This window comes from Cupressus sempervirens, chromosome 3 (assembly GCF_028749045.1).
Source record: "Cupressus sempervirens isolate cs-2001-9-10 chromosome 3, ASM2874904v1, whole genome shotgun sequence".
In the NCBI taxonomy this organism is placed as follows: Eukaryota; Viridiplantae; Streptophyta; class Pinopsida; order Cupressales; family Cupressaceae; genus Cupressus; species Cupressus sempervirens.
Genome location: NC_143120.1, coordinates 621046218 through 621058331, shown reverse-complemented (window position 1 = coordinate 621058331; position 12114 = coordinate 621046218). Strand labels below are relative to the sequence as shown.

The 12114-nt window shown below is 37.7% G+C and overlaps 1 protein-coding gene across 3 annotated transcripts in view; it reads left to right on the top strand.

Annotated features, from left to right (window-relative positions):
- The window catches only part of LOC149568200 (Pseudouridine synthase family protein), a 286392-nt gene that overhangs the window by 273230 nt on the left and 1048 nt on the right, over positions 1–12114 (top strand). The gene's annotated exons all lie outside the window — the stretch shown is intronic.

Below are 12114 nucleotides of genomic sequence, written 5' to 3'. Positions count from 1 at the left end.
ATTGCTACTTCTATTTTGTTTAAACTAAAAATTCAAATGACAGGAACTATGACACTTGCGTCACTTGTTTTAGTATATTCTCTTCGTGATAAATTGTGACTCGCTCGTGTGTTTTCTATATGTGTACTTCTATGTGCTTGCAATTAGATGTCTTCTCTGATTTGTTAATAAAGGATATTAAAACTCCACATTGATCTACTTCCTATGGTGCAAACATCCCACGCGACCCACCTCCATTCCAATGTACGGTTTTTGAGTACATCCGTATGGAGGTCAATTCATATGCTAGACAACATCTAGTTGGGAACTACTTCCAAATGTATGACAGGTAACTTCCGGTTGGGAACTACTTCTAGAGATATGCTAGGCAACTTCCAGTTGGGAACTAGTTCGAGATGTATGCCAAGCAACTTTGAGTTGGGAACTAGAACGAACTAGAAGATCCCTCTTGAGCTAGTTGTGTCATTTCTTCTTTTTGCTTCTTTTTCAATTCCTTTTTCTCCATTCTTTTACTCTAGAAGATCTTGCATGTCTCGCATAACATCTTGGGGTACTTCTTTTCTTTTTTTAGCATCACGCTAGGTATATGTGCTAGGTGATGCTTCAATCTATTTATGCCTCCCCCGTTATATGTTACGCCACAATGCCAACATGTAACAACTCCCCTTTTGTGGCCCGGGATGGCTTGTTTCCAACCCCTATGCCTTGCTACTGTAACTGGGTCTGCATCAGGGTTACATGCAGCCCTAGTTCCACTTCCACAAGGCTCACCCTGAGGCATGATGTCAATGTGGTTGCTGCTGCAATATGTAAATATTATAAATAGAAAAAAAAATAGCATAAAATCAGATTTTTAAACTTTAGGGCCTTCTTAGTTCTTACTTATCAAGTTTGTCACCAAGATAAATTAGAATAAATCAAAATAGTAGATATTAGAAGTAGAGACTAAAACAAATGTAAACAAAATGGAAAGTAAAACATATGAATGTAAAACAATTTACAAAACAACACAAAGAAATGCAACTTGTTGCATACCTCTTCAAATTTGCACAAACAATGAAAATGCAAGTAAGTTTGTAGAAGCCTCCTCTAAATGTTTCCTTTAGCTCCTCTCAATGCTTAAGTGCAAGCTATAAAGTTGCACAAACCATCATCAATCAATATGGGAGAGCCAACCGATTTGCTAATTTCTCTCTCAAACCCCAATACTTTTTTCTAACTCTTCTCTCTATCACAAGCATTAGCAAAGGGTGGAATGACCTTTTTAGGTCAAATGGATGTTGTACAAAACAAAAACAAATCACTTAACCTTTTATTTTAATTTATTTTTGCTTTTTGTGAGTTCAACCGTCGGCGAGAATCTTGAGCTTAGGACTCGGCGAGTCCACGTGGACTCTGTCAAGACTCTGCCGAGTCTAAGTCCAAAGGCCATTTGCCTCGGAAAAGTGGACCTGGCTTGGACTTATAGAGTCCTGCTCGGACTTGCAGGTTCCCGTAACTATGGGTCCAATTTCTTTTCTCTGTGTATAATGTCTTTTACACTAATAATTTAATGGAGTTTGTTGCTGTCTTATTCATTGTGGAATAATGTTGTGTGCATAGTTGGTGTAGGATTATTTGTGAGACTGTATCTTAGGTGGTTGAAAACTTGCTCACTAGACAAGACCTTTCGAATGCTAGCTGACACTTGGGCTTTGGTTACACACATCCCTCAAGAGTTAAATGATGTTGTTGACTGTTTGGCTAAGTGGGTTTCATAGCACATGCAAGATTGGAGTATTGTTGATAAGAGGCAATTGCCCCATGATTTATCTCATATTTTTGATCAACTTGTTGCTTGTAATAGGGCTCAATAGAACTTTTTGTTAAGCTCTTTTTGTATTATTTCTCTTTCTATTTTAATAAATGTTTACCCCCCATTTAGTTGAACTCGTTGATTTCTGCCAACAACACATATGTGCCATTTCAATTCTTAGCTCTTTCTTAGGAAGAGTGCAAAAATAATTTATATTCTCTTATTCATTTCCTTTAATATATTTATTTATATCCTGTCTTCGGTCTGTCAATTCTCCTTTTCAAATCTGCTACCAATATATGTTTATGTATTCATCTCTCTCCTGTTTGATGCTCCCCCCTCTTCTCTTCAAAAAGTTGCAGGCTTTAAACTTTTGTATTTGTTTACACACTTTTATTTATTTAGTATTAAATTATTAAATACTCCTTTAAATTTCATACTAATTATTATTTGCTTGTTTTACTTATATCAATGATTATTATTCCTAAAACATTGCACCTTTTCAGTTTATTTAATTATTTTTTACAACTTTTAATGATCGCTGCTTTTGCAAATGAGATTGATTTTTTTTCTTAACCGCACCACTTTAATATTTGGTTTATGTGGCAATTCTGACTTGTCCATTTTATGAATTAAATCTTTCCCTTTTTATGTGTTACTGACTGTATTTATGAGTTCTTGTCGTGCAAGAAACTATTGCCTAGGGTTTTGCGTTAACTAGTTATTAGACTCCCATTCTACAACCAATCTCAAAGCCTTTTTGCCCCTATTCTATGTCCATTTTCAATAATTGATTCTTCTAAAATACTGAAGATGATCGAGAGTTACCTGCAGGAGGGTTAGACTACTGCTTTTATAGTTTCCAATGCAAGAGAAGAGGCACGAATTGAGGCACGAGCCTTAGGTTTTGGGTTGTTACAATCTACTTCCATCCACCGAGGTCTTGGGCCGCACATTGCTATGGGATGATCAAAAGCAGGCTCAACAGCAACAGCTGGCGATTGGGGGCTTTTTTGGCTTCATGCACTTATGACGCTTATTTGTCTCTTGCTTGTTGTAGATCATTAAACAATGGTTAGAAAATGAGATCTATTCCCATAGAAACCATTTACAAATACGTTGTTTTGTGAAAAATATGTAGGGTATATGGGTTACAGGTGTGGAGTCATGTGATTTTGGAGGACAGCCAGAGTATGCAAAACCTTCTTTATTGTTCTACTACATCTTAAGCATTTGCAAGCTCTAGTTTTAAATGATTTGCTGATTTTTTTATTTACATTTACCTTCGAGAGCTTTATCTCATGCTTGTTTGTCTTCTCAGTTGATGTCGTTTCCACATTTAGGGTGTTTTCTACCCTGCATACGTAATCTGGATTTTAGAGACATCTCTTCTACAGAAAAGCATTTCATCTACTTTTTTTTTAAAAGATTCCTCATTGATTAGATTCTATCCTCCAGAGCGAAGAATTCCTTCAACTTGACAGCCATCTGCCGATGGACTTATTTAATGTACACTTCTTTTCTCCCTTATTGAAAATCCCTTGAACTTGATTATCCTCTGTTCGTGGATGCTTACTATTCTTTTCTTCATTTCACTTTGGATTGCAATGTAGGTTGTGCTCTAAACCATCTGAATCCAGGATAGTTACTAGAAAGGAGCTCTTGCAGAAGGCATACGATGAATTTAAATGATCCAATATTTCATCATTTCATCAAACACCCCTCACCAAATCAATAAAATGACAGACATAGAAGTCTATGCTCAAAATATGCAATATACAGGTACTCACAAGAGGAATCTAATTTTGTGACACTCACTTTTTACAATTAGAAAATGTTAAACATATTGGAAGAAACAGTCTGGTGCTACTTTTGAAATCTGCATCTTGACTTGTCATTCAATTCCTAAGATATATTTCAGTAATAGAGTCTTCTGTTAATGTTTTTTGTTGTACTTGAGGTTGTCTCAATAGTAACTTATAGGATTGGAGGTCTCACAACTTTAACATCACGTCAATCACAATATTAGCTTACAATCGAGCCAAAATGACTGGGAACTATCATGCACTCTCTACTTCAAAGCTTGCACAACTATTCTTTCAAGTCCTCTCTCTTTTGCGTTACACTCCCAATCCCACTAACAAGTTATATCCACCAACAGTTTCAAGAAGGCTGCATTGATTGTTCAAATTGATCAATGATACATGGCCACATACCAGTGAAAACCCTTAGGCATTACCATGTAATGTTCCCAAAAGTTTCGAAAAATTTCCTAAACGGTTTCGGAGATACTCTCGTGCTATGCAGCCTCAATTGTCCGTGTTTCATGGCTACTGTCCGTGCTACGCGGCCACTTTACCGAACAATTTTGGAGATGCTCTCGTGTTGTGCGACCTTAGCCCGTGTTGTGTGGCGTCGGTTGCCTATGCCTACTGCCCATGTTGCGCGGCCACTTTCCTGAATAGTTTCGGAGATGCTCCTGTGCTGCGCGAGCTCAACCCGCGTTGCGCGGCCTCAGTTGTCCATGCTGCGTGGCCACTTTTCTGAACGGTTTCAAAGATGCTCTCGATGATTTCTGCTCTGATACCACTGAAATGTTCCCATCCTCCTCTGTAATGTTCTTGTACTCCTAATTATCAAACAATGTTAAAAACAATGGTGTGTGTATCTTGCTGAAGAGAATGTATGGATCCGTACGGTCTCAATATCAAGGAATGACGACCCAGGAAGTCCGTATGGGAGGCTTGGTTAGGCCGTACAACTACTACTGAATGTGTTGTACGATGGAAGTGCTGCAGGCTGTACGGTAGAAAGGGAACAGCCGTACGGTAAAAGGGAACACTTGAATTTATAAGCTGTACGGTATGACAGGGATGTCCATTCCGAGGGTGTACAAAGATAGCCGACGACGACACAAACTTCGAACACAAAAATAAAAATAAAAATGGGACCGAGATAAATTAAATCAATCGACTCGTTACAAGGTTTAATTAAATACATTTATTTTATGACGAGAACATTATAGTCCTCTTGTCCCAAAATTTTCTTGTCCTCAAGCAAATGCAAACCCGGTTCTAAACCTTCTGTGATCAACTCTTTCAATTCTGACTTAGGCACTAAGTAGATCTTCCTGTCGAAGTAAATGATGTCATCGATAACCTTGTATCTCTCATCGTGTACATAACCATCCATCAACTCACATGCAAAAGTGTTCTTGGAATACTTGGCCTATAGATGAGCTCGCCAATTATCCAAGGAATGCGGTGATGGGTTGACTATTTTCTTTTTACTTGTAGCGTCTGGGGCCGAATCCTGTTTAAAAATTGCCTCCATCTTCTTGATTGTGACTTCCCTTGATCCTTTATTTGACATACCTCTTAGCAACACCTTATTTTTAGTTCTTCATGTTCTCTTGCACTTGCATCCTGATGATGGATCATGTAGTATGATCCGAAACGTTGATGATAAAAAATTTCACACAATCAAATTCAGAAAATTTTAACTCAAGTCCATCCTTTTGAAACTTTGAGTGTACTAGTCAAGAGTTTCCAACCACTGGATGCCCAAAATGATATCAGTATCAACCAAATCTATGACAGAGAAATCATCTACCAGGGTATAGTTTCCCATGGAAATTTGTAGCCGTGGGATCACATGAATGCAAGGCAACAAGGTTCCTCCTGCGACCTTAACCTCAATTCCTCTGTGCTCAACTGCGTGCAGGCCTTTACTAGTGACCAAAAATGAATTGATGAAATTGAGTGTGGTGCCACTATCAATCATGATTGGGACTCGTTTTCTGTGAAGTGTGCCGCGAACTCTAAAGATACCACCTCCAGCCGATGTAGTGAGGGTAGCAATGGAACCCCCTTTTTGTATCAAGACATTTATTCTCTCCTGTTGGGTAATTTCTTCGTTAGTCGCTTCAGGTATTTTTTCTTCATCGTCATTAGGCATCACCTCAATGTAGTGAATCTTCCCCTTCCTGAAGCAACAATGACCAGGACCCCATGGTTCTTTGCATGTGAAACAGAGCTTTTTCCTCCAGAGTTCTTGCCAAGAGTTTTCATTAAATTGAGGTTTTTTCTGAATTGGCTCCTTGTCTTTGTCTTCTTGTGGGGATGGTGTTGGTGTAACTATGTGAGTTTTGGAGGAAGATGTGGCCATGTCACGCACCTTCTTAATAGCTTCGTTGAGTGTACCCAGGTTGAACCCTTTGATCCAGCCTCTCAAAGGCTCTCTCAGCCCATCCATGAATAGCACAATTTGACATCTTTCAGAGATGTTTGTGACTAACACTGACAGCCTTTGGAACTCAATGACATAGTTGTCTACTGTGTCCGTTTGCTTTAGTTGAGCTAGATCTTTGAAGTTTAGCTCAAGATCCTTCCCATCGAAACGATCAGTGAATCTCTCAATAAACTCAACATAAGAGGTCACTTGCTCGTGATCGAGAGTGACCAGTCCATGATGCCACCACTCATGCGCCACTCCTTCCAGATGAAGTGTTGTGAATCTATTGCTTCCTCTTTGGGCATTGGATTGAGTTGGAAATAGGTATTTGCCTTTAGGACCCACGACTGTGCAGTAATGACTCCAGATCCATCAAATGGCGATAAGTTTACCTTTTCGATCTTTCTCCTGAGATCCTCATTAAAATATCTATGATTTCCTCCGCCAGAAAATCTCATTCTTAGATCAACATAGTCTCTATAAGATATATCACCTTCCATATTTGCGTTCCGCCAATCTTCCTGAAGTTTTTCTTGCATTTCCTCAAAAGTGGGCTCTCTTCCTTTGTGTGGTCCTTCCATCCTTGGAAGGAAGATGGGTATCGAGGGCCAAGAGCGAGAGGGTTGAAAGTTTGTCCTTTCAGAAACAGAATTGTCACTATGCCCATTTTGTTCTCCTGTTGTCTTTCCCACGGTCAATTTTTATAGAGTTTCCTACATAAGCCTTTGGGTTTCGTTGATTTGCATTTGATTTCTGTTCAGCTCTCTTAAAAGATTCATGAGTTCTGTCGTAAGATCCTGATGATCTGCCATTCTATCAATAGGGTTATTTTGTCTTCTCCTCCGAGTATAAACTTGCATTCACTTCCACAGGTAGGCAAGATCAAAAGCTATGATACCACCGTAATGTTCCTAAAAGTTTTGGAAAATTTCCTGAACGGTTTTGGAGATGCTCCCGTGCTACACGGCTACTGTCCATGTTGTGTGGCCACTTTCCTGAACAGTTTCGAAGATGCTCCCGTGCTGCATGACCTCAGCCCGTGCTGGGTGGCCTCAGTTGTCCGTGCTGCGTGGCATCAATTGCCCTTGCCTACTATCCGTGTTGCGCGGCCACTTTCCCGAACAACTTTGTAGATGCTCCTATGCTACGCGACCTCAACCCGTGTTGTGCGGCCTCAATTTTCCATGTTGCGCGGCCACTGCCTGTGCTGTGTGGCTATTGTCCGTACTGCGCGGCCACTTTCCCGAATGGTTTTGGAGATGCTCCCGATGATTTCTGCTCTGATACCACTAAAATGTTCCTGTCCTCCTCTGTAATGTTCTTGTACTCCTAATTATCAAACAATGTTAAAAACAATGGCGTGTGTATCTTGTTGAAGAGAATGTATGGATCCGTACGGTCTCAGTATCAAGGAATGACGACCCAGGAAATCCATACAGGAGGCATGGTTAGGTCGTACAACTGCTACTGAATGTGTCGTACGGTGGAAGTGGTGCAGGCTGTACGGTAGGAAGGGAAAAGCCATACAATGAAAGGGAACACTTGAATTTATAAGTCATACGGTATGTCAAGGATGTCTGTATGGATGCTAGATGAAGTCGTACGGTATGGGAAGATGGTCGTACGGATAGAGAAAGGACAGTACGGTGACAGGGTGAGAATAGTGTACGGAATGTGGAATGAAGGTGAATGTACAGTGATGTTAGGATACCACAAAACACAACAATGAATGATCGTTATTCACAGATGTGGGGAATGAGCAGCACGGAGAACACACTATCAAGGATCTGAGACATAATCTTGTTCATACACAGAGAATGTTGATGAAATCCACACAATAATAGAGACTTGAATACAATTAATTGTAGAAGAGAATGCTCCAATTTGCCAAATCTGAACAAGAATTACATGCAACAACGAAATAGGGTGAGGGTTGAATCCCACTGAGACCGCACCGGCCAAATAGGGAAGATCTTTCAGTTCCAAAATGACGAACACTCCCGAACTCCAATAGGAATTCGTAGTACTGAGAAATATAATCCAAAGCATACCTAAGATTCCTACAAGCCGTGCTTAAATACCCGTCGGGAAACCATTTCGAGGGTGTACAAAGATAGCCAACGGCGACAAACTTCGAAAACAAAAATAAAAATAAAAATGGGACTGAGATAAATTAAATCAATTGGCCCATTACAAGGTTTAATTAAATACATTTATTTTATGACAGGAACATTACATACCATCCATAATTACAATAACTGTGACCACCTGGTTGCATGCTTATTGTGAACTAAAGAGGATTTTCTTTTTACTCAATAATACTTTAGCACCCTATCACATACTTCTTATCATGCAAGAGAAAAATTGTTGGATCTTTAGGACTTTCTAAATATGCTATTCCAGCAGAGGAACCAACTATCACTGGTTTGTTCTGAGTCTGGTATTAGAATGTTGAACTGGTCCACATTATTTGTCTAAATAAATGTCCAAGCCCTCTTACAATAGTGGCCTATTCAGGTTGCCAATTTTATATTAGGGACAGCTAATCTCATACAAGGGTTTTGAGTATTGACTCTTCTTCGGAGTTTCCTCTGTGAATTATTTTTCGAGGTTATCAATCTTTAGGTCAACCTTTAGTACTCTCTTTTCTCTTTTTCATGGGTATTGAATGTCAATAAAGCAAAATGTTGTTAACAATGTGAGTATGAGCTTTCCCCCCTCTGTCTTGGGCAAAAACAGGCTAAATTTTTCCTTAGTATTCCAATGGCAAGGCAGCCACCTTCATGTTACCTGCATTTTTAAGCAGGTTTCTTGATACATTATTTTGTGAAATGGTGGGTTGAAGACATATTTTAGTCAAAGTGAAAACTATGCTGTTTGAGGTGTATGGAATAACCAGATCAAATCATTGAACTTATTCACTTTATAAAAGTAATAAATGGAACATAAACCTTCCTTTTCGTTTTCATTATAGTTTTATATGAGATTTGATGAGAAAAAGTTACATTTATATTAAATAGTTGTTTCAATGCAGACAATGAAAATATAAGTAAATACCAAAGACATATCAAAGTATAATTCTGTATGTTCTTTGAATTTGCTAATTTGCTGTCACATTATCAGGTGTGCAATGCTGTATCAGCAACAACCATTTGATTCGAAACCAAAGCTTTTTGCCATGTAGAAGTATGGTGCTTAAGCATGTAGGATATTTAATGGAAAAGTTTTCTTAGGCTTTTTCACAATCTAAACACGGCAACAAGTGTTGTAGGATCCCTAGATATTGTTATTCCCCTCTTATTTGCACCACTGAACTGGAACTTGGGTAAAAGAAAAGAAAAAACCAGAGCTAATGTATGCAGCATCAATGAGATAATAACAATTAGTATTGAGATTGAATGCAAATATGTTGAAAGGAAAACCCTACTCCTTAAATCTCTAAGTTAATTTCACAAAGCCTGTGACAGAAATTATATGGAATAGTGATTGCAAGCCATTAATGACATAATGCTCTTCATTGAACTTGGGAAAGGTAACATAGTAGACACACATGTATGGCATCATCATTCAAAGCCAACAGAAAACCATGCCAAACTATATCTGAAATTTTCTAGTAGAATGACTCAAACCTGTTTGCATCCAAAATTCAATCGTGCTGCCTTTACAAACATTCTCTATGTTCCCATCTATCAGAAATATTTCAATGTCAAAAATACAAACACTTTTTATCAGTGTTAGTGGGTATAATAGGTGGACGCTGACAGATATTCTAGCATTTCCATTTGATTAAATGTGTGCATTTCTCATCCATTCAACTTGCACAAACAATGTGATCATTTTAGTTCATTATTTGGCTTGGCATCCCTTTGACCACTGTGTTTAATAATCTATCCACACGGTTTATGAGTTGCCATTTTGCATTATAAAATGTACTGTACTGACAGGACATTATATACAAATGTTTCAGCACCTCTATGCTTACACAACTAGACTTCTTGTCTACAAGAGCATTTCAAAGAATAATATCAGGCAAAGACCAACCGATGTATGTATGTACTACTTGTATTCTTTAACTCATCAAAGACCACTAAGAAAAACATTTAATCTTATTCATGATTTGAAACGGATACACTGTTGCTTCTTAGTCTGACCAGCCTCCATACCAATTTCCAAATTACAAACCTTTCCCTCCTGCTATTAAACCTGCCCAATATCTGGCAGGAACTTGGCTGCCCTGCGGCCCTTGTTTTTTAATTGTAATTAAAAATCACCACAAAACGTAACCATTTCCTTATCTTTAATCGCATCACTTCTCATTAATTACTTCATTAAATTAATTGCACCATTTCGTCAAATTACTGCACTTTTTTTCTTTTTTCGGTACCAAAGTCTTTCAGTGGATACTTGGCCAATTTATGGGATATTTTCTTAATAATATGGCTCCTTTTTGCCTAGTAATGATGCTATCAACTACTTTAAAACAAATGGAAAATTTTATTTGAAGAGTAAGGATGAACTATGTTTCCAGAGAACGGAAATTTCTGGTGGTATTGTAAGGGCGTGTAGTCACATTCTGAACGTCTTTATTGAGGAAAATGCTTATGAAGTTGCCGACTGCTGGGCTTCTGGCTTCAGGGAAGGTTTGAGTAAACTACAAACCGTTTTCAAATGATGCAAGATTATAGATGACACTACTGACTGTTTCTTGGCCACTCTATTTTCATAGGTGATTTGCATAACTGAGTTTTTGTGCCCACAAAGACACGTTAAATTTGTTCAAAGTTGTATCGATAGGGATACGAAAATAAATACAGATACGGGAATGGATACTGATACAGTCATTTTTTAAGACTTCTAATATGAATATGGTTGGGTATAACATTAATAACAAAATACATATATATTATTTAAATTATTTTAGTAATTAGAAGAGATTTTCATTATTTCAAAAGCAATATAGACACATAAATGATACATAAATATTTATAAGTTGATTGAACTCTTTACAATATCTAAAAGTAGTAGAAATGTATGAAAAGACAATCCCAAAAAATAGATTTTTAAAATACGAAAACATTTTATTTGTTTTTCTGTACAGGTTTTGGTTTTACCAATATCTTCGAAAAATTGCATTAATGAAGTACTTTTAAATTAAATTTGGAAAGATTTATCTCAATTCTTAAAAAATTCAATTCACATAATACAAGGTTGGAATATCAAGTTTTTTAATCAGACATGGGTGCAATATTCAATGTGTATTGAAATAATATCAGATATGTTTCCAAATTAGACATGAGATATGCTCACTCAAGAAGGAACAGAGGAGTTTCCCGCAACTCTTCTTGTACCTCTTTCTTGCAATTATAGGGCAGTAGCTTACACAGCAATCAAATGATTGACCTTAGGATAAAACATTTTCTAATCCAAATTAGAAGGAAGTTGGAGCCTCCTTGTTAATATATTAGATTATTTTTCAGTTAATTTAGTCTTTTTCTCTCATAATGAAAGTCGTTTTCGAGTACAAGACGATTGTGATAATTGCATGTTGATGGCTTAGCAGTAACTAAAACAGTGAATTTATTTATATATCCATATATGTATCAATTGTGCATGATGCATTTTAAAAATCTAGGTTGAGTGCGGACTGAAATAAATGTAAATCTTATTCCTAGCTGAATGTTCATCTCTGCTTTTGGGGATCTAGGCTTTTGCCAAAGACAACAGTCACGGGTGCGCAAAAATAGAGAACCTACGATACTCTATTACTGCTAATTGATACAGCCTCTTTGTAAATGTATTGTAGAGAGTAGGACTGGTGTCAAGGGTTATTGAAATATTGGAATTCTTCAGACATATTGGGGAGTGGACTTGACAGTGTCCAATGTTATGGCAGCATTTGTTTCCATCCAAAAGACGCCTTCTACCAGGAGGCATTCTCTGAAATGAGTACTTCATGCAAAAACTACGTTACATAGATAGTTTGGAGGAAAATTTGGGGAGGGAAAATAAAATACACATAGGTGGCTTAGGATGTCACCCATTTTGGAGGTGCCTCTCCTATAAGAATGCTTGGTAGGAGAAATCTA